The following is a 21872-nucleotide window of genomic DNA, read 5'->3' on the forward strand; positions in this document are numbered from 1 at the left end:
TGGCCCATCGCAATACTGGAAGATTGCCAAATTCTGGTAATAACGGCCACACGGGTAAAAAAAATGCACTCTCCAAAGCTAAGAATACAGCATCCATGGGATCTAATGACATCCCGGGCTGTGTACTACATGAACCACAAAATGAACTGGCACCTCACCTAACTGTCATGTTTAATCATACCCTCACCTCAGGCCTCGTGCCCACTGAGTGGTACACAGCTATAGTTATCCCACTCCACAAGGGGGAATCCACCTTGGATCCCAGGAACTACTGCCCCATCAGTCTGACCTGATCTGCAAGGCCATGGAACATATTGTCATGGAACTTATAAACAAAGACATTGGCAACCTTAAAACACTGGACCCCACCCAATTTGGGCTTGTGAAGGGCCGATCTTGTCTCCTGAACCTTATTGACTTCTTTGAATCAGTCTCCAGAGCCGTGGATGAGGGTAAGGCAGTCCACACAGCCTATCTGGACCTCTCCAAGGCCTTTGATACCACCCCCCCCACTCTGGAATCATAGATAAACTTACTAAGCTGGACATTAATCCATACATCACTCAATGCATTGCCAACTGGCTTACTGACAGAACCCACACTGTAAACGTAGCTGACTCCAAATCCAGCTCCAGACAAGTGACAAGTGGAGTACCTCAGGGTTCAGTCCTGAGACGTCTCTTGTTTGGCATCTACTTCACTAAGTACAGGCCAACACTAAGGGACTCTGGCTAACAAAGTTTGCAGATGACTGCAAACTGAGAGCCATTATTGAATCCCCAAATGATGTGGATACTCTACAAAAGGGCCTTACAGAAACAGATGCTTGGTGCCAGAGCCATGGGCTCAAGCTCAATGCCAAGAAATGCATAGTTATCCCCTTTGGGAAAAAACATTGACCTGGGAATTATCACATAGGTGGCAGTACACTAAACACCAAAAGTGTGATAAGAGACTTAGGGACACAGGTGGACAGTGGTCTCACCTTCAATAACCACATCACCAGAACAGTCAGGAAATCCTTCTATATGGCACACCTCATCACTGAGGGCTTTTCATCCAGAAAAAAGGAGGTCATTGCCCCATTGTACTAATCCCTCATTAGACCCATTATAGAATACAATGCCCCATTTGGTATGTACCTCTCAAGACATCTGCAACAACTGGAAAGGCCGCAGAAATAGCTCACTAAAAGAATCACAGACCTAAAGCAGATGCCCTATGCTGACCGCCTTAAAAAACTGCAGCGATATTCTGTCGCATATCGTCTACTCCGAGGTGATCTTTGCTTAACATACAAGGCCATGTCAAATCCAGAGCTGTTGGACATGCTACACTTAAAGAAATCCCAATCCCTCAGAGCCACATTCTCCAGGGATCTAAATCTTGTCATCACAATAAACAAAACATGCTGGAGGGATAGGTTCCTGACCCAGAGACTCCCCAGACTCTGGAATAGACTGCCCATACATGTCAAGCAGAGCGCCTCTTTGGCCCTCTTCAAAAGGAACCTTGATGATTGGATGGGAGAAAGGAAATTCACCTCGGGGATCATGTCAGTCACCCTGCTAGACAGGGGTCCAGGTAAGTAAATACTGTGGGAAGAAATAGCCAGGGAATTGTTATGGCTAGGCTTGTATAGGCCCTAGGGTCAATAGCCTAGTACCAACCTCTGAACCTATGAATCTATGATATATATATATATATATATCATGATAGAGAGAGATGGAGAGAGAGGGTGAGATAGAGAGAGATAAAGAGTGGGCAGAGGTGGAGGAGAGACAGATAGGATAATGATATAAGTGTGTAAGATCTTTATTTATATGCATATGCAGGTGATGTTTTCCTTTATTGTGTCATCCTCATTTGAATGTCTTATTATTCCTGAATGTTGTGCATTCTGACATATGAGACTGCTTGAACCATGTGGGGGACTCCTTGGACTGGATAACTGACACACTGAATTGTGCAGGTCTCTAATGGAATGTCTGCTGGGGGAGGGTCAGCATCCACATGGCCAGAGAGATGCTATACAATCAGGTGTTAGCCAATGTGGCTGTGCCAGTGATTGAGCTGTCTACACCCAGATTTGGTAAGCCATATGCTCATGGTTATGAATTAAGTCATGATGACAGCTTATCCAGAAGACATCACTCTCATTCACATTGTACCCCAACTTCCAGTCAGAGTTCATGGAACTATCAGTGCAACTCTTGGCAAAGACAGTTCTCATGGTGTGTAGCAGTGACAGTGAACTGAATCCTTTACCAATGCACAGCTCATACCTCGCCAGATGTAGTGCTAGCACAAGTGCTTTCATTGTGCTCCTGCAGGCCATCAGATGGTACAACTCATCTTGGCCATACCACTTCACATACACACACACACACACACACACACACACACACACACACACACACACACACACACACACACACACACACACACACACACACATACACACACACACACACACACACACACATGCATATATACATTTGTATTGAATGATTTACAGGTGTTGCTACTGGCCCTGACAATGTATACTCACTTCTTTGGTGTCAGGCCTGCCCTCCTGTAACCTCCCACTCAGCCACTGTGCAGGTGATGATGACTGTGTCCTGTCTTTTCACATTTCTTTGTGACTTTGGGTTGCCTATGTCTGATGCACAGAGTGGATAGCTAATTCTTGCTTACAAAGATGTTTGCTTTAATCAGATGTACTGTACTAATTTTTGATTTGTTCCTGTTCAATTTCAAAAATGATTGTTATGTAGTTTTTGACCCTCATTGCATTTGTATTGTATTCTTAATAATGCAGTCCCACTGCTTAGTAATTATTGCTTGTACAGCTGATGCTAAGCTTGCCCTGGTCACTGTTGGAGTGTTCACATTGTTCAACTTTAATGAGTGATGCTAAGTATTGGGCAGATTAATATTTACATTGCATATATCACTTACGAATTACTGCTGACATTCCTGTACAATTCAGACATGTTTTATCTTACAGATGTACAATAATGCATATGCAGGTAATTATTTATATCTCTTCTTTACAAGTTTATTACTTACCTTGGTTAATGCTGCTGTTACAAGTTGTGTCTTCTTGGGTTGACTCTGTCTGATGCTCACATAGCACAAGCATTACATAGGTAAGTAAAGGTTTGTATGTGCTTAGCTACTTAGGTTTTCATTTTTATGCTGTGTGTGTGCTGTTCCCTGCATCTTAGCCAGGGCCATAGCATATTGTGTACACCTACATCTGTCGGGGTCATCCATGGCTGCTGATACTTCCTTAGACTCCTCATCAGTGTCTGTTGGCCCTGCCTATGGTGTTGGGAACTGTGGTCCTTGACCCTGTTATCCTTGTTGCAGCTGTTTTCTGACAATTACATTATGCATCATGTCATAGATTGTGAGTATTCTGGCTGGGTCATACTGCAGGGCACCATCAGATATGTCTAGACATTGAAACCTTGATTTGAGCAAGCCAAATACATGCTCATTAATATTCCTAGTTCAAACATTTACATTGTTGTATCCATGGGGGATGGGGGTTCCAGCACATAACCTGCATCCCTCACTAGGTATTCTTGTGGGAGGTTTAATTGCACAAACATTGTAGATGATCCCTTGGGCATTAGAGAGCACCTGACAGTTGATAGACTGATATCCTTTCCTGTTCCTGTACTTCCTACCTGGATCACCAGGTGGAGCTTTATTTTGTTGTGCGTGCAGTTTATGGCCTCCAGAACTTCAGGGAAGTGCTAATCCTTGTTTTGAAGAAGGGAGCAACATGCAGAGCTGTTTAATGAATGCCAGTTACCAGGCTTGTTGCTGCACAATGCGCACACTCACACTTAGCATGAAGTGTAGGTTTTGTTGATTGCATATTCAAAGTAAGTTTTCTGAAATCCATTGTAAAGTCTATTGGGAAAACCACATATAAATGCATGGGCATTGGGTATACATAGCTGCTTTGAGCCTTCATGGGAATGAAATATTGCACTGTTGTCCCAGTGCCTTTTAAAGTAATTTCAGCAATATCAAGTTGTACTCTGTGGGATTCAGGATGCAAATCATCCTAAACAAAGTGAGGTTTTCTTAACATATTAACAGTAATAAAAAGAAGAAGAGGAAGAGAATGAAGTAGAAGAATATGACTAAATGATACACTAAACACATATATAACTGTAGCTTGAAGCATATGCCTTAAGATCACTTTCCATTGGCATCAGATGAGAAAATCTTTCTGCTTAACACACAAACACAAGATTGGCCAATCCATGTGGAACAGGAAGGGCCACTTACTGTACTGAATGGAGATCAGGCAGTGTAATATAAAGACAATATGTAATGCTGATGGCTAAAGCTAATAAACTTACTTGATAGATCAGGCTAGAAGTAAGCACCAGACTTAAATAAGTGAATTGTGTGCTTGACCTGGAGATTGCTTTACATTCATGTGCCTGTGCTATTGCTCCCATCATATCACTGTTGATCTCTCGCTCATCCCATTCATTTTAATTTTATTTTGAACTGTGAATTGTTGGATGTTTCTTAAAGCTGTGTGATCCTGAATGAGACCGGTTAGCTCAGCACAGAAAGCTAACCAATCACATAACATCACAGTAACAGGTGGGATAAAGGAGGGCTCTCGCTGCATGATAGCCAACTAATACTGTTTCTTTCATTTTATTTTTCATCAACTACTGAACTTAGTGCAGATGCTTCCCACAACCATGGCACAGATGTACCTGAAATTAGAATCCAAAGTAGCATGCTATTGAGTGAGTCCTTAAATTTGTTGGGCTGTTTTGCTAACTAGCTCCAGCTAACATTAATCTGCCAGGAACCAGGATTGTTTAAGTACTAATAATTGACACCAATTTGTGTCATCACTGGTGATATACAGCTGCCTGGCTATTCCCCAGAAGACTGAATTGTCAATGTACTGGGGAATTTCCCTTTCCCCATGATGATGCAACCTCAGAGTGAGTATACATATAAGTGGCTGGGATTTATGGTTGTGTTTTATTGATTTAAAATGCTGTTCACCATCTCAGGGTTCCATTCAATTGTAATTGCAGTTATGAGAGGCAATCACAAATGAGTTGGTGACCAGTCAGAGAGCTCAGTCATCTGCAATTTTTCCATCTGCACATATTTGAGTTTAGTTAACCATGGTGCTTGCAAACTTTAGTTATACACAATATGAGCTTAGACCATCATTGTGCATGGATACAGTCTACAGTTGTGGCTTAAAATTTTAAAATAATGTAATAACTCAAGGAGGCAATTGGAAATACAGAAAAGCTTGTTAAAAAGAAATACTTTTTTCAACAAAAGATGGAGGGGCTACAGCCCTGCAGTCCAATAGTACCAGCTGCCTCTGGTTGGAATATGAATATAGAATAAAGTTAATAGATATAAGCTTACATTTAGCATCCCCAGCATAGGGGGATGAAACCAAGACAGCAGTTCAGATGACCCATGTAATTACTGGCATAGGTGTTGGAGGGGTTAGACCAGGGAATATGGGGAGAGTGAATGAATATTGCAAGCTCACCCATCTTGGGAGTAAGGCTGAAGCTCTGGCTCACGACTTGGGAGACACTTAGTGGGAGCACTAGGTGTTGCACCCATGCAGAACAGGCCTGCTGAGGATATGCTTCTCTGTCACAGGCAGCACTGGTGGTGCACAAGAGAGCTGCCACAGGATTATGAGGTTGAGAGAGTTAGGAGGAGAGTCTACTGGGTTCAGCCATCTCGTCCATTCCCCACTGCCTGTCACCTCTCCAGTGAATGAATGGGCTGATGAGGTCCTACAACCAGGGAATGAATTGATCCTAAGGCTGTCACCCAGACTGGCGATGTTTGGCTCCCACCCTTAAGAGCAGAACAAATGGGTTGGTAGAATGAAGGCAGGGTAGCCACTGGGCAAAACCCAAACATGAAATGAAAAGAAACAAAAGAGCTAAACTGACTTATTAGAGGATTCTTACTAAGAAAAGGAAAGAACTGGTAACTTGTTAGAAATAGGAGTACTTGTATTTATTTTTTTTAAGGGCCACAGGGGTTAGAAATGGACAGTGGCCACTGGTACCATTTGGGAGTATATTAAGAGGTACAGTACGTTTTTATGTTGGTTAGAATAATGTTTAAGAGTTTTCCATTACCAATGTTTACATATAGATAAGTAGGTTGATTCAGGACATGTGTGAAACTGTGGTTAGAGATATGTTGCCAGACTTTGCCTTGCAAAGAATCAACCATTTATGATTTAAATATCCAATAAGGATGAAATTGTTTTGTGAAAAACAAGAAGTCAGAGACAACTAAGAAAGTGAAGTGATTAAGAAAATAAAGTGGTGAGTGGTATGCAGAAGAAGCAATTTATTTATTATTTATTTATTTGTCCTTTGTTAACCGGGTTAGTCCATTAGGCTGGTGGCCCCTTTTCGGTAGAGAGCCGAGGAGAAAAGCTCCAACAATAAAAATTAAACAATAACAATCCAATAACAATAACAATAGCAAATGTTTACATTACAGGTACAGTGAATTTGTATACATAGCTGCATGTATTCATGACATAAATGAAAGTGGGTACATAGTAACATATTGTTCACGTGGCAGTGGAAAAGTTAATACAGTACAAAATGCAGTAAGAACTATAGCTAAAAAGAAGAGGTGGAAGTTTGTAGTAACAAAAGCTATTAAATAACTTTAACAACTAAACCAAGTTGGTAGACAGAGAGAAAACATGGAGCAATATAAAGAAGGGTAGAAGTAGAGGGGTGGGGAGGAAAGTTTAAGGGAGTCAAAGAGAGTGAAAGAAGGTTAGATATGAGAAGAGTAGGTGAGGATGAGTAAAATGAGAATTAAGTATAGTATAGCTCAGCAGCTTAGCTGAGGGACTACAGTACTAGTATTTATGAACATTAGAGTAATGCTTTGCTCTGAAACCAGTAGTAAGCAGTGTATTTATTTTGTAATTTTATGTATTTGTTGACCAGGTAAGCCCACTGAGCAAATTGTCTCTTTTCAGGGCTGATACATGAGCATTGTCAGGTTAAGTGACTTGTCAGAGCTACTTAGTAAGCAAATGAAGGTGGAAGGAATCCAAGCCCTGTACCATGTGCAGCTGGTTAACAGCTCAGAACTTTAGTCATTGCACTAAATGACAGTTATGGTAAGTGTCAACAGAATAGGAGGAAGAGGAGACAATTACTAGGAGACTGGGGGCTTTTTTGGTAGAAGCAGTGAGTTTCTCCCTATTTTAGAGCCTTATCCTGGGTGAACATTTCCAAAAATATTATAGGAATTTGAAAGCAGGGCAAGGAGAGTACCATTTGCTTTCAGCCATATTTCACTGACCACAATAAATCTTTTTTTTCTTTTTAAACAAGAAATATCTTTATTAAACCATCACTTACTACATAGGCAATCATACACTTATACAAATGAAAACAAACCACACTGACACAATCGTAGTTGCAAGAATTTTACATCACAAACCATACTGACACACTCCCAGTTGCAAACATTATACATCACTTATAATCTACCCAATCTTTCTCACTCAAACATTACATAGCTCATTTAAGTCCTGCCTCCTTTTAGACCTCATTCCTCCCTTGTATGTATTGTTTCCACAATTCCCATTTTTTTCCTATGTAGTTTGCTCCTACCCTTTTCTATAGATCTCAATTCCAGTTGTTTTATTTCTATATTCACTACTTCCAGTATAGTTGGTTTAGATTTTGATTTCCATTTTCTAGTAATTTCTTTTTTGGCAGCCACCATTATTAGACACAGTAAGGTCTTACCATGTCTAGATAATTCGAATTCTGTAACATAGCTCAGAAAAATCATCTCCTTCGTCACACCAATCTGCCCATCCAGAACCTCCAATGGTGCATCCTGCAGGGAATCCTTAAAGTCTGCCAATTCACCCCATTCCCAGAAAATACGTTCCCAATTACCTTTTTCTTCCCCATCACACCTCCAACATTTGCTAGCTACCTGAGGAAAAATTCTCTGGAGTCTGCTTGGGATATAAAAATATTTATATAAACATTTACAGGCAAAGACCACAATAATTCTTGGTTTACATTTCATAAGCCAAGTATCTAGCAGTTCCAGGTTATTATTAAAACTTCTCACACTGATATTAACTAGGCTGTCTACTTTTTAAACATTGATAAGATGTTTGGTAGAAGAAGAGGATAGGTAGGTTTAAGCTCAATATTGCTCAAGTGAATAAAATATTTTGTCAGAATAGGTTACAGAAAGAATTACGAGAAAGATATGATTAGTGGTAAGTGAAAAAGGAAGATACTGTGTGCTTCTTCAAGATTAAAGGCTTGTAAAATAAAGAAACTGAGACAGATGTAAAACCTTTTTAGAGAAGGTTCAGGAAGCGAAATATGGATTTGTTTGCTGGAATATAATCAAAAATTAAGGGAAGAGACAGGAAAGATGTTGCGTAAAGAAAGGAAACTCAAAGAGCGGAATTGATGGTGGAGTAAAAATACTGTCAAAATGAAAACATTAGAGAAAACAGCTAGCAAGAGTTGATACTGAGAAGAGTAGGGTATTCTTTTTGAAAACATTATATTGCGAAAATTATGCAATGTCTAATATGTATAGATGAAATAAGAGAAAAATCATGAGTAGAACAGAGGTGTAGTTTCAAGAGGGGGGATAAAAGTGACAGGAGCATGGTATAAAATTACCTAGATAATGATAAGAGGTGAAGGTTCAGGTTCATAATGGTTTAGGTGGATTTAGAAATTGTATGTAAAATGGGAAAGTACAACCAAGTGCTAGATAGTTATCATAATAATATGCAGATGGTGACTAGAAGGGTGACTGGTAGAAATGCCAGTTGATAGGTTGCAAATAGGGCCAAATCCACTTTTCTGCCTCAGGAAAGACCCAGTAGAAAAGTATAGCTCTTATTTATGCCCCTGGGATGGTGGGTAGTAAGGTAGATATGAAGTGAAGTAAGTTGATACAGAGTTTAAAATAGCACATGACAAAACAGTTGACATTATGGCAGTTGAAGGTAAATTGAAGCCAATAAGTAAGAGACAGTAGTGTTGGGTATACCTTAACTCATCCCAAGCATCATCATTTTTTAAAGTTATATCATAATGCTGAAGCAGGCTGTGTTTAAAATATCTTTAGAGAAAGTAGAAGATGATTAAGGTCTCCTCAGCACCCCATGCTTGTGCCTTTCACTTTACAATTGGGGTACAGTTTGTTGCTTCTACAGATATTAAATCTCAGGAGCATAGCCAGGATTTTTGAAATTGTACCTTGACATTCAAAGTGTAGCCCCTCCCTATCACATGTATAGCCCTATCCCTAAGCAATGCACATTTCTGGAGAATATACCTTTTCAGCACTGCAAAACAGTTAAGCAGCATCTAGTAAAAAAAAAAAAAGCTTTATGTTGTCATATCAGCAGTTTGACAGCTTATAGACTGTTAAATTGTTACTTGGCAAAAGATGGAAGAATTTTTTTAACAGTGAGCAGTTTCTAGTGTGTTGCCATTAGGTGACTGCAGTTATGACCACCTATTAATTGCTTGTAACTCAACTGTGAAACTGCTTTTGGCAAAATAAGGGAAAAGATCACAATTGCTTAATGACAACACAGAACAAGCTGCTAGCTACTAAACTTTATTTTCTACGCATTTTCTTTCCAAGCAGTAGTTTGGCCTTGTGGTCTATAGTGTCATAAGTGATAATCACTTAATGAAAGCTTATAACTTGTAAGTGTTAACTATAGGATTAAATGCATACTCCCTAACATATATGGGGCACGCCTGGATAAGTCTTATTTATACATTTGCTAAGTGTGATTCTATATGTTGTTGCTTGTCTTTCAGCTTTTCCCGGTTAGGGGTTGCCACAGCGGAACTCCGGTCCCCTAATGATTGGCAGTAGATTTTCATGAACACAAGGTGCCAGCTCGACGTTCAACCTTCAACGAAGGCACACCCATTTACGCATGTCTTTCGAACGCCCACCCAACCACGGGGGAGGACATGCAGACTCCACACAGAAGTCACTCCTCACACTCCAGCCAAGAATCGAACGGGAGAACCTCTTGCTGTGAGGCAACAATGCTACCGCTGCACCATCGCAGATGTACTCTATATATGGTGTTTTTTTTGGATTTGGATTCTTAATGTAACTGAGTTGTTATGCTTACTTATTTATTTTATTTTACATTTGTTGTCCAAGATAGTCCAGCTGGGTTAACAACCCCTTTTCAGCAGTCTCAATAAAACCTGCAGTAGTAGTATTAAACAGTGAAACAAATAAAATATAAATTCAAGACAGAAAAGCAGATAATATCATAAACAATGAAAAGATAATGTCATAAATGTTGCTCATCTACTGTGGGTGTATACAAAACATGAGCAATAAAGATTATTTAAGTGCAGCATGGGCATAGAAATGCAGATAATTAGGTATAATAAGAAAAATGTATATTATTAGTAGAAATATGAGCTAAGATGTTAGGCATGTGGTATGAAGAAAAGGAAATATAAAGGTTGTGAGATTGAACAAGGAGAACAATTTAAAGTAGGATAAAGAATAAGAAATAAAGGGTTGGAGTATCTAAAGAAGGGATACTTGAAAAGGATATCATATATAGATAACATGGAATAAAAGTAGTGGTAAATGGTGAGAGTGATGAGGAAGAAAGGAAACGCTGTGCAGAAAAGAATGTAGGGAATACTGTAAAATATGTGATGTCAATATTAGTTAGCACTTATTGCAAGGTTTGGAAACATTTATATAAAACAATATTGGATTGGTTCCATATGTTGGTTTGCTATATATGGGTTCATTTGGGAATTATCTATGAAATTTATTTGGGATGTTTTTGAATCCAGCTTTATTCTGCAATTCACTAAGCAAAGTTTTTTTTGTGGTAATACAATATTGTTATGATGCACCAGTCAATGTTTGGCATCTATATTTTCTTACAAGGTGCAGTGAAAATTTTATTATACTATTAGACACGTGTCTTTATAAGCTGTATTATATCATTGCATATTATGTCAGTTATGTTGTCATAAATAGCTTATTACTCTATGTAGAATGTTAGACATATTATGTAATGGTTATTACTGTGATATGAATGTATAGCTGCCTGCATCCTTCTATAAACCTGTGTGCTGCATGTCACATACTAATGTGCTCCCTGCAAATCTACTGTTTGAAAGGCTGCTCAATGTTATGTGTCAAATAACACTAAATGCAGGAAAACATTAGTTTTAGCTGCTTCTGAAATACAGTTCTCCTGCAAGCCTTGAGGTATCATGGTGTTGTGATAGTGAACAAAGGCTACCCCTCCCAACAGTAGAGTAAGCAGCTGTGGCAAGGTTTTTCTGGGCCAGGAAAATTAAATTGGTGGCCATAACAAGACCCTCTTGCACTGTCTGTGCAAAGTGACTGATATAACTGACATGCCTGTAGGAAGTTATATAGGATTGAGGCAACACAAAAGGCTGCAGGTAATGGTGGGGAGGGAGAATACCTTCTTGGCAAATGACAAAAACAGCACTTCCCAAGTACAATGCAGTACTGATATTCAAGTCTGCAGACACCTGTACTGGCAAACAATGGTGGTGGGATGTAAGCATTCAGGTGTGTTGTCCTCAAAGAACTCAAAGACTTTTCAAGTCTCCCTACCTGCATCAAAATTCCTGGTGGTGGCTATGATGTCAGTACAAGGAGGTTGGATATTGTTGGTCTCCCTGGATGAGCAATTTGATTTTTAGAACATGTACATGTTCAAAAAATACATATTCAGAATAGCTATGGTGAATTCTTTCTCATGCATTTTACTGTTTATATTTCCACTGTAGGTGTCTCAGGGCTACAGGATGGTTGTGCACATAAGACAAATATGCCTTTATGTGTGCACACAACATTAGTAGGCTTTTATGTGTGCACACATAAAGGCATACTTGTCTGATGGCTATGCTTTTACAGTGGTATAGAAGCATTATTTTAAACCTAACACTCCTTGAATCTTTTTCACATTAACTTAACCTCACATTAACTTAAGTTAGCACTTTATCTGTTACAGGTAACATTGGTACTCTTATATGGGTAACTCCACTAATGGGGGTGCTAATGTACATTCTACTGTCCAGGACTCAGGTTATATGGCTGATATGGACACTACCTGAGTACCTGATGATGTAGCCTTTATCTGGGTATCAGACAGTGAGATTGGGGATACACTCCACATTACTGGGAACACATGCAGTGTGTGAATTGACTCCACACATGGAATGACAGTGATACTATGACAGAGATGGTAGGGGCATAAATGGCTGTAGATCTGAGTTCTTTGAGGACAACACACCTGAATGCTTACATCCCACCACCATTGTTTCCCAGTACAGGTGCCTGCAGACTTGAATATCAGTACTGCATTGTAGTTGGGAATATCTCCAAGACATCTGTGACATCATGCATCTGCACTGGTCACACTTCCCAACAGACCCCTGAAAGTATAGAGTTCCATGGAGATAAATCAGCAAATAACAAGGTGCATTATGCTGGCATACTCTGTCACCATGCACACCATCCATAAATGTCCGCCATGACAAGGATCACACACAAAGGTGAAGAGCCACTCCATTGTGAGTTTATGTGCTTTATGATGCATTCTGTGGCCCACACAGGCAGTATTAACTGCACCCCAAGATGCTGACATATAACACCAGATCTGCCATATGTGGCATAAGTGGATATGAATGGGCTGAATCACAGGCAGCTGTTGTACATGCATTTAAAGATGCTAGGGAACCTAAGGCAGAGTGACTACACCTGTGACCATGAGTCCTGCCACTGTACAACATGGCCACCACTGTGGCTCTGCATCCATGTATCAGACAGCCACAGCACACTGCTATTACAGGATACCACAGAGCTTGAAATCTCAGTGTTTGTCATCTGCCCTGGCTAATATGGAGGATTCTAAATTGGAGGACTTCCAGACAGAAAAGACTATTTTCACTGAGTAAGACTAACTTTTATGTGCATCCTGAACAGAGACCAGCCTGGTTAACAACAGGTAAAATTATACGCCTCCTAAAGAATGAATATACAAGCCATCCTAAGAACTATTAACCTATAGCTTACCTTCCAGCAACATACAAATTATATACAATTTATACAGTAATAATTTATAGTCATTTAGAAACAAAATCAGTTATGATAATAGAATAAATGGGTAACAAAAATGTCATAAGGAACAAAGGATCATTTGCTGCTAAATAAAACCATAACAGAAAATTGTAAAAAACAAAATGGAGGAATTTAAGTATGGCATGGATAGATTATTAAAAAAGCATTTCACCAAATTCCAAATTTGTGGATACAGGAATGTTAACTGATGAGTAAGGAACATTCTACATTAATCAATTACATTACAGTGACCACGAAACAGTGGCAAAGCACTTTGCAGTTGAGCCATGATAAAGGGCAAATTATTATCCCAGGGATAAAAATTCAAAGGGGGGATATTCCAGGGTGATTTACTATCACTGCAGCTCTTTTGTCTTGCCATTAACCCATTACACTGTTTACTTAACAGACTAGGTTATGGTTATAATTTGGCTCCCAGAAAACAACCTTGTTTAAAGATTTCTTGTCTACTTCTTGTAGATGACTCAAAACTGTATAGTTCATTAGATGAGAAGTTGAAAGCACAATTTCAAATGGTTAAATCTTTGTCAGATGTGATGAGAATGTCATTTGGTCTTCATAAATGGGCAAAAGCAACATTTAAAATAGGAAAACTACAACATCAAGAAAATATCAACCTGGGACAGGAATGTGATATAAAGGAACTTGAGCAGAAGGAAGTGCATAAATATTTGGGAACAGAAGGATCAAAAATAAAACATGAGCAAATAAGAATACAACTCAGTAAGCCAATACTAAAACCATCTTTGACATCTAGGAATAAAGTCAAATCTACAAATAAATTTGCCCTCCCTGTTCTAATCTATAGTCTTAGGATGAATGACTGGCCACAAAAAGTATTGGTTCAATTTGATATTAAAACAAGAAAAATGCTTTGTGCTTATCAAATGATATATAAATTCAGTGTATACCAAGATTATATATTCCTCACTCTGAAAAAGGTATGGGCCCCTACAAAATTTATTACATAAATAGAGCTACAGTTGTGGGAGTGTATACATATCTGCTGACCTCAGCAGATCCAAACATAAAGAAAGTTTTAAAACATGAGAAGAAATGTAAGAAGACATTTTTGCTTAGTTTAGCAGAAGTATTCTGGTATTAAGTGAGAATGAAAATCAAACTAGAGGCAGACAAAAATCAGACAGCAACTGAGTGCGCCAAAATAAAGAAAGAATATAAGGAAAAGAATCAGACAAGAAGGAAAGAAAATTGGAAAAGCCATAAACATAGTGGCAGGTACAGAGATTTCTTGGAACGACCTCATGTTGATCACGATTTGGCACAGAAATGGTTAAGGAAGGTTGAATTAAAACCAAAATATGAAAGGCAAACAATGTTGGTCCAGCATAAAGGATTACATACACATTGGTTTACAAATGCCACTGTAAAGGTGACAATGAAAAAAGAACAGGAACTAGTTGCACATCTTGTTGCTGAGTGTGTTATACTCGTGGCAGAGGGCCTGTATACTGAAAGGCACAATAATGTGGCAAGAATGTCGCACTGGGGATTGTGCAAATATTAAAATATAGAAGTAGCTTAAAAGCATTGGAAACTTGAACCACAAAGCATAATAGAGAATGATGAAGTTTATGTCACCAAAAGTTAAAAAAATTGATGTGAGAAAATCAGATGTAGTAATAATTGAAAAAAGACAAAAGTAGCATTGGTCATTGAAATTGTGGGTTCCTATTAGATGACCGAAGATGCATTCTTTCAAATGCGTCTTGGTCAAACTTGAAAAGACGAAAAGGCAAAAAGATGAAGTGGCATATAAGCAAATTCTTTCCCTAGGAAAGAAATTGCTTGGCCGCGTCTGATACTTTGTCGTTTTCGTCACTATAGTGTGATCTCGGAGTTGGTATATTTAAGTAGGGGGTGTGGGGGGGGTGAAGCCCCCCACCTTATGTTATGTTTTAAGTGTTTTTTTTTGGAACAGCGATTTTTTTCCCTTGGAAAAAAATCGCTGTTCTAAGCATTCAAGTTTGTAGGCTTTCACTTACATGGTGTCAATAAATCATTGTTCACTTTTCTAAGCATTCGATGATTTAATATAGACCCGAAATTGCTATACCCAGTGATTACAGCATCTTACATACAGAGAGAGAGAGACACACACACAAAGTCATACAATAGTAGGATTTGCAGGCAGAAATGGGAGTAATGTGGAGAAAGATAAACAGTTCCAATAACAGTAGGAGCAACAGGTCAAAAAAAAATTGCAGTCTTACTTAAATATGATTATAATACATGTAACCTCATATGAATTATAGAAGAGGGCAATTGTGGGCACATTGTGGATGCCAAGAATAGCACTCTTGGCTAACATGAAAGACTGAAACAATACTAATTTCAAGACCTCTAATTATACCCTGGCATAGAAACCCAAAATAATTGGATAACTTAAACCAAGAACAAACTGGGGAGCACCACAAAGAGCACTTGCGGGGGAACCTTTTGGAATACAGTGAGGACATTCCATGGAAACTGCATGGCACAGCAGCTGACATACCTGAAGGACACTCCTTGGGCTCTCCAAGCCAGTGCTACAGTGTTTCTGCCTACTCCATGTGTGCTCTCTGCCTTTCACTGTGCATGTTTTCCTGAAATTATGAGAATTATATTGTGCTATCTGTACAAATGATGCCACCTAGCACGTGACATGTTTCTACTTGTTTTGCTGTGTGGCACTGTCAGATGCACAATGTGAGCAGATTGTGCATTGCATTTAACAGACCACTTTAGAGTATGCATTAAACTGTTGTCTTTGGCTTTGATACTTAGCAGTTGTTACTGCTGTGTGCCTGTTTTCATTTGTTGTAACTCACTGGTGATCATCAGTAACTCATTGCCCACTCAGAACTGTTAAATGATTTGACTGGCAGTTCATGTTAGTCATGTTTCCAGTCATGGTTACAAACTGCTGTGGACATTTCCAGAAAGTAACATTTATTTGAGTAAGACCTTGTACTAGCTAAATTTCAAAACATCCTTTCCCATTAGCCAGTCTTGCTGCAGCCTTCCACATTCCTGCCTACATTAGTATTTTCTCATGCACTGTATCAATTTGAATTTGCTCATTCCACCTGTGCAGGGTGCATCTGTGATGCTTTTTATGCTGTGTAGACATGCTGCATACTGCCTAACTCCTACTTATGCAAGTCTTATCTTAAAATCAGCAATGCTCTGTGCATGTTTGACAACCATGCAATTATGCCTTGTGTGCTACGCTAATTATTTTTGAACCCCTGCCTCACTGATTAGTGGAATAGAGAGGTTATACTAGTATTCAGGCACTCATAAGTTTGTAACAGGAGTAAATATTATATTCTAAATGTTCAATTTCCTATCATGATTGATGCTTTTGAAAGCTGCAAGACATGTATTGATGGGAATGTTGCATAATAACCAAAGAAAGAAATAAGCACAAAACACCCACAAAACGCACAGCTCCGGAACAATAAAGGCTGTCTCGATGTTCAAGGACCGAGCTGGTCCTAAAATAATCCAAAAAGTCCGATCAAAAATAAAATTAAGAAGTATTTTATTACACTGATGAACGCACACAAAATAAAATAAAATGTATGAATACAGAACATAGATTAAGCGCTTTCGTCTCCCTCCACAGACTTCGTCAGAATCTAACATCATTTTCCAATGGTCCTTGTTTTATACATATTGTTCCAAGATCATTGGCTAGCAGTAACATCTTTAATTAACTAATTAATCTTTAAAGGGCTAACATGAGGAGAGGGCTAGCATATACAAAAAACAAAAATACAAAACACCAAAAGCCGAACAGTAGAATAAAGACAAATTTGGCAAAACCAAAATACTACAATAAGTCAAATTCAGTATAATTCAGTATGATTGAAGAGAAAATTGTTTATGTACTGCACAATGTAGATATATTTACCCATCAATATAAATATATAAATAATTAAATATATGAATATATATGTAAATAAATAAATATATAAATATATATATAAAAATTTTTATATAAAATTCTAAAAATTTCTTTAAAAAGATTAAATATGATGACTATCATCTTGTTTTAACTTTATTCTTTATCTTAGGGTCTGCTGCTAACAATTGCTATGCTGGGGTAATAGAAATGTGTTCATTGAGACCCTTGCCACAACATGCATCGAGTCTCAGTTGAAAAATCATTTCCCTATACTCCAAAAGAGTCTCCCAGTCACCACCCCTTTCTGGGTAAGCGACCTCCTCTATTACCCAGAACTTAAAATCAGCCACTTTACAAGTCAAGGCGTGCCTATACAGGGCATTATTTTCATTATGCTTGTTGATGTCCCTGATAAGTTCATAAATTCTGGATCGGAGATGGAGCTCGGTTTTCCCTATAAAGTAACTCCAGCATGCCTGACAGAATGCTAAGTAAACTACCTCTTTTGAATAGCAACTATTATACCTCCTAGCCCTAAGTGTCATGGCCAGGCTAGGTATTCTCACTTCCTTTGATCCAGCAATATAAGAGCACTGTGCACATCTACCACATCTAAAAGTGCCATACTTCTTACTGGTCCCTCCTGTATTTATTTTTTTCTCTTTCAATTATGTTCTTAATATTTTTATTTCTCCTAAAAATATATTTTATATTGCACTGAAACACATTGGTTTTTGTAGATATATTTCTAAACAAATCCCAAGTCTCATTAATACATTTTTTTAACCATCTCATACCTCTGTAGTATGTTAGTGTCAAGTATGGTATTGTATCCAAATTATCAGTATTATCACCTCCCTGCCCATTGTGGGTGTTCGTTATGATATTTGACTCAAAACTTGAACCTAAAGTGTCCCCACTAGTCAAAAGGGGAACATATTTGTTACCCCTGTCTAAAAGGACATATTCCTTGATAGAATTAGTAAGTTCCATTGGATATCCTCTCTCAAGGAACATTCTCTCCACATTATTAATTTCATTCACAAAATCACCCTCATCAGAAATCATTCTAGCCATCCTAATCATTTGTCCTTTAACAATATTTTTCTTTAATTGATAAGGATGGTCACTTTCAAAATGTAAGTAAGCATTTGAAAAATGTTCCTTCCTATAGATGTTTGACCTATAACATTTATTTTGGTGGTCTTTATTTAATTTTACATCCAAGAAGTGAATTTCATCTCTTCCCACTTGATATGTGAATTGTAAAAATGTAGTTGTATGATTGATATAGTAGATAAACTCCTTTATATAATCGTAAGGTCCTGTCCATAAAACAAAAATGTCATCCAAAAAACGAAAGTATTTTGCTATATGCTGACTATATTCTGACCTAAAAACATATTTACACTCCCAAAATAACATAATAATATTTGTGTATATGGGGGCACATGCTGATCCCATAGCAACTCCCTCTTTTTGGTGATAATAGTCACCCTGAAAATAAACATAATTATATTTTAAAACCAATTCTATGCACTCTAAAACCACTTTAAATTCATCTCCTGTTAAAAAATTCATTTTGGTCAACATTTCTTCAAACCATCTATAACCTTCAGTCTGTGGTATCACTGAAAACAAGTCCCTTACATCGATCGTAACAAATATTATATCATCTGTATATATATATATATATATATATATATATATATATATATATATATATATACTCTTACCAATTTTGTTTAAAAAATCCCACAAATCAACTAAAATATGATCGTATTCATTGTAAAACCTTTTAAACTTAGTATCTACATAAATAGCTAAGGGTTGTGTCTTAGACCCATGTGATGAAACTATGGGCCTCATGGGTGGGTTATAAAGTGACTTGTATACTTTTGGTATACCAAAAATAATAGGTATAACAGGCTTAGGGACTTTTAGAAATTTATACAAATCAATATCAATCAATCCTTGTAACACATTATCTTCCAATATTAAATCTATCTTCTTGTATGAGATATTGATCATTCCTAGTCACTAACCCATAATGGTTTTCCTTGTCCAAAATGTCCTTCACTCTCTTAATGTAGTCCCATCTATCCATTAATACCACCCCTCCCCCCTTATCTGGTTTCATCACACAAATTCTTTCATTACCGCTTAATCCATTAAGCAGATGCATTTCAGCCTTAGTCAAATTTTTGTCTGTATCAATTTCTTTTTTGTATTCATTACGTATTCTATTGATAACACATTTCTCAAAATTCAAAATTTCATACTGAAGTGGGGGATTATAGGTACTAGGTCTAATAAATACATTTTCCCTATCCTGAAACTCCCTATCCTTGTACAAATGTATAACATTTAATTTACGTGTAAAAGTTTTAATATCCAGTAGAATGTTTTCAATCGTAGGTTTCTTAATAGGGACAAAAGTAAAGCCTTTTATAAAAAGGTTAAAATAGTTTTCATTGATGGGTATATTAGTATAGTTAAAAATATTAAAATTGTTAAATGAACTAATGATATCATCATGTTGTTCATTTTCTTCAACCATTTGACCAACTTCATTACTGTCTATAATAGTGTATTCCATAACATCTCCCCTTATCTGCGTATCCTCCCCAAATGTTGGGTATTGCTGTTCATCGTAACTTGTGCATACAAAGATTGTTGGGCCCAATTCCTTAACCTCTCTGACCTCCTGGGTTCCTCCATTTCTAAAGGGACAACCGCTCCTTCATTGTTTTCTCCATTACTACCATTAAAGAACTGTTGCTCATGTCCATATGAGCTATACTCATAATAACCTTGCTTCCCTTGTCTATCTATACCATCTTCTCTAAACTTATAATTGTTGCTATATATATTCTTTCTATTGTTCCTAACATTGCAAGGGACATTAGAGGCTCTGCCCCATGTATTGTTTTTGTTTTTAATTTCACTACAATAAGCAAAACCCCTTTCATACTCGTTCAAATCTCTTTCCAATTTCCTAAGCTTCCTATCAGTATTCACATTAATAGTGTGGTCAACGTCATGCAAAACTCTAAAATAAATATTTTTGTATTCATCTATTGAAAACAATAAATCTGTACTAATTTCATTGTACAATCCATCAGTTTCTTTTTTAGTATATTCCATTACCTCAACATTACGTTTCATCATCAATTTTAACAATGCCAGCCCACAATCATTAAAAATGTCACATACTGCTTTAAAAAACATTTTATCCTCATACATATTATTCGGAAATTTATTAAGCCTTAGTCCTTTTGGTACTATCTTCTCTTTCAAACATTTCTCGAAGTACCAATTCTCAACTGCCAAGGATTTGAATTTAAGTAACAAGGATTTAAAAGTCTTACACTTTTCCTTGTATGTCAGGTTACCCATTTGTTCATTCTTCCTCTCCTTAGTGTTGAATCTAACCGATTGATTCAACCACATTTGAAAATCAATGTCCTTGTAGGATTCTGTTGCATAGTATCCTACATTACCTTTTTGTTGAGTAATTTGTCCCTGATCACCATTAGGTCTCGTACGCCTGTTATCCGGATGTATTTCACCCCCAGCATGCTCGCTCCGAGCGTCTGACATCATCGGTGTAGCAGCAATCCCTCTCGGGCTGCTTTGTGCACAGGGGATTTCGTTGGCAGATCCTAAAGGTGCTAAATCAGACTGCGAATGGGTTTGAATAACCCTGAAAAGTTCGTTAAGCATAGTACTATTTTCCATCGAACCAGACTCCTCGTATCCGGAACAGCAGCAAAAAATGTCAACTGATAACCAAAGAAAGAAATAAGCACAAAACACCCACAAAACGCGCAGCTCCGGAACAATAAAGGCTGTCTCAGTGTTCAAGGACCGAGTTGGTCTTAAAATAATCCAAAATGTCCGATCAAAAATAAAATTAAGAAGTATTTTATTACACTGATGAACGCACACAAAATAAAATAAAATGTATGAATACAGAACATAGATTAAGCGCTTTCGTCTCCCTCCACAGACTTCGTCAGAATCTAACATCATTTTCCAATGGTCCTTGTTTTATACATATTGTTCCAAGATCATTAGCTAGCAGTAACATCTTTAATTACCTAATTAATCTTTAAAGGGCTAACATGAGGAGAGGGCTAGCATATACAAAAAACAAAAATACAAAACACCAAAAGCCGAACAGTAGAATAAAGACAAATTTGGCAAAACCAAAATACTACAATAAGTCAAATTCAGTATAATTCAGTATGATTGAAGAGAAAATTGTTTCTGTACTGCACAATGTAGATATATTTACCCATCAATATAAATATAAATATATAAATAATTAAATATATGAATATATATATGTGCAAATAAATAAATATATAAATATATATAAAAAAAATTTTACGTACATTTTGAAAGTGACCATCCTTATCAATTAAAGAAAAATATTGTTAAAGGACAAATGATTAGGATGGCTAGAATGATTTCTGATGAGGGTGATTTTGTGAATGAAATTAATAATGTGGAGAGAATATTCCTTGAGAGAGGATATCCGATGGAACTTACTAATTCCATCAAGGAATATGTCCTTATAGGCAGGGGTAACAAATATATTCCCCTTTTGACTAGTGGGGGCACTTTAGGTTCAAGTTTTGAGTCAAATATCATAACGAACACCCACAATGGGCAGGGAGGTGATAATACTGATAATTTGGATACA

The sequence above is a fragment of the Protopterus annectens genome, chromosome 10.part0, assembly GCF_019279795.1.
Source record: "Protopterus annectens isolate FY-2018-M chromosome 10.part0, PAN1.0, whole genome shotgun sequence".
In the NCBI taxonomy this organism is placed as follows: Eukaryota; Metazoa; Chordata; order Ceratodontiformes; family Protopteridae; genus Protopterus; species Protopterus annectens.